This window comes from Molossus molossus, unplaced genomic scaffold (genome assembly GCF_014108415.1).
Source record: "Molossus molossus isolate mMolMol1 unplaced genomic scaffold, mMolMol1.p scaffold_m16_p_9, whole genome shotgun sequence".
NCBI lineage: Eukaryota > Metazoa > Chordata > Mammalia > Chiroptera > Molossidae > Molossus > Molossus molossus.
Window position 1 is genome coordinate 108,221,059 of NW_023425403.1, and position 3,049 is coordinate 108,224,107.

The following is a 3,049-nucleotide window of genomic DNA, read 5'->3' on the forward strand; positions in this document are numbered from 1 at the left end:
CGCAACCCACAGAACTGCAGGCCCCTGTGGGTTTACACAGCCCTTGAGCGAGTGTGAGTGAAATAAAACACCTTTCGCAATGAAAGGGCCAACATTCCGACTGTGTGCACAGCAAAGGGTGGTACAGCCCAAGGAGTCCTTGGACCTAGTCACAGCTCCACCAGGTCCCTTTCTCGTCCGGCGGAGGGCAGGCACCCGATGAGCTGGCTGGACGTGGGACTCTGTCTGGAACGGGCTCACTTCGCTGGGGGCCCGGGCGTGGCAGCAGGACCCAGGCAGGTGCGTTTCACCAGCTGGTCCGTCGACCAGAGTCTGTTTGCCGTGTGATCAGGACCCCGGCACATGCCGGCTGAGCTAAGGGTTCTGTCGTATTTTGAATGAGAAGAGAAGAACTCACTGGCAGGAAAGTTCTTTCTAACCAGGCAAGCGCTCTGCCCGACCGGTTCTTGTCACAGGAGCAGTGTCTCTGGCTGTTCGGGGAAAGACCAGCGACAGAGGACAGGAAACTCTTTACAGAAACAGCCGAGCAAGATGACGGCGTCAGCCCAGCTCCTGGAAAACAGGGCCTTTCCAACCACGGGCACACTGAACTACTTTTTAAGAAATGTCAGGCCTGGCCTGTGTGGCTCAGTGGCTGAGCGTCGACCCTGCACCAGAAGGTCGCTGGTTCGATTCCCGGTCAGGGCACATGCCCAGGTTGTGGGCCCATCCCCAGTGGGGGGCATGCAGGAGGCGGCCAGTCGATGTTCTCTCTCATCGATGTTTCTCTCTCTCTCTCCCTCTCCCTTCCTCTCTTTCTAAAATCAATAAAGAAAAAACATTTTTTTGAAGCCCACAAAGCTGTGAGAAGTGCATCTGTCTTGTTTGTAAGCCGCTCGGCCTCTATTTGAGGCAGCCGCCCAGACAGAAGGGAGGGGATGGAGAGACACAGCAGAGGCAGCTGATGCTATTTATTGTCTTACAGAAGTTTCCAGGGATTCTGGGGCTTTTCATTCCCAGCCTCCCCAGCTCCAGGATTCCACGAACAAATGAGAGAACCTATCACACTCAGGACGACCCACTCAGGCTACGGAGTTTCCTGAGTGCGGACAACTTGGTCAGGTTTCCTACCAAACACGTTCAGCCGAGCCGGACTCAACAGCAGGGGTGTCTGATACACTCCGCTGGCGACTGAAATGGAGAGTATTTAAGCTTCGTGCAAGCGACGGCATAGGACCTGGTTCTGCACCACGAACACTCACACTTGGGTGCAGCAGCTCGGATCATTCCATTTTGTGAGTCAGGGATCCGAGCTTTCATCGCAATGTAGTTTTTATTTACGTCAGTGCCTACATTGATGCCGTAACGCAGTGAGATCGGGGGATTAGTGACTCACGTTTTCACAGCCCGGTGCAAACGGCTTCTCCTGTCCGGTAGAAGAAGGCTTGGCTACGTAGCACGCGAGAACCCGGCTCTGCGGCGGTGTGGCCGATGGGGACAGGGACTACACCCAGCTGAGCAGCGTGTTACTCCTCTGCAGCCTCGCAGCAGCAGTGGACACCCAGAAACTTCACCCCGACATGGTTTCCTCACCTGGGAAACAGATGTGGAAGTTCCCACCTGTCGGCCAGCTCTGAGTGTTCAGTGGGAGATTCCTGCCTAAGTAAGCAGCCAACAGAGGCCCGTTTTTAAAAATAGCGTCTGATGTTTGTCTTCTGGAAAACAGCTGTCTTGGGAGCAGCTGGTGGTTACTGCACATGCTCACGGCTGGCCGCCAGGGCTGGACGGTGCCCACTCCTGCTTCGAGGGCAAGAGCGCCCAGCGGCGGCCCCGGCCTTTGGAGAAGGGGCGTTATTCCTGCATGAACGTCGTTTCCTGAGGGGCAACCGCCGGGCAGCAGCTGGCTGACCCCTCGGCTGCCCTGCAAGAGAAGAAAAGTACAACGGGGGGTCTTCCTGCACCGTTCTCTGACCGGAGGACCGGACCAGGAATCTCCCAGACCTGGAGGGTCAGCGGATCCACGTCCAGTAAAATGCCGGGCCAGCCGGCTTCCTTCACGGGGCCTTCCCCGTCTCTGCAGAACAAACACACGGCCCGTGGCGGCGTCTGCCTTCCGAGTTCAGAATGTGCTCCGTCAGGGGGAGAGGAAAGGCAATGGCTTCTGTCAGGCTCCTGGTCCCGCGGCAGCTTGGGTGGCTTTCCAGACCCCTTGAAGGCCGGAGTGGACGCCTGGCTCCTACCGACGCCGTTCCGGGCCACTCGGAGTCCATAGTGAAGGCCGCCGACTTGACCTCAGACGGGAAGACGCAGAAGTAGCGCATCACTGTAACTTGGCGGCAGAGAGACGGGCTTTTCTGCTCAGGCCTCTCTGGCAGGCGCCAAGCTGCTCCCCAGGACAGGAGGCGGCGTCTGCCCCCGTATCCGACCAGAGGACTGCAGGTGGGCCGTCCGCGACGGGCTTGCCGCACACATGCCCACCTGCCACTCTGGAGCCTCTCAGCTCCTGGGAGGAGCCGAGCACAGAAAGGCAGGTGACACGTGACAGGGGCAGGGACGGACACGCCTAATTACAGACGGAGCTATCAGCACGACAGGAATCGCTGTTTCTGAAATGATCTGACAGCCAGTGACGTTTTCCTGTCGCCAGCCTCGCGGCCTGTCGGTGGGCAAGCGCCGTGAGGAAGTCCGCGCCCACGCTCTCCTGGGGCCTGGGGCTCCACGCGTCCGTGTGTCTTCTCTCCGCCCTGCACACGAGAAGGCGCATCCTCGTTCAGACCACTGCAGGGACACCTCTCGGCCTTTGTCTGACCTTCACGATTCATTTAGACCAAACTAAATCCTCGTTCCTTGTGTGCAGTGAACACTAAGTGAACACTTCTTTTTCTTCCGTCTGGATTTCATTTTATAGCATCGAGACCAACGATGGCTTTCCACCCCCCACCTTTAGTTGCTGCACCCCAATTTTGCCTAGAAAGAAAGGCAAAGGATTCGATGATCGGTCCCGCACCGGGTGCGTGGGTGGGTGTACGTGGCAGACAGGACTCTTTATGATTGTGAAATAAATGGGTGC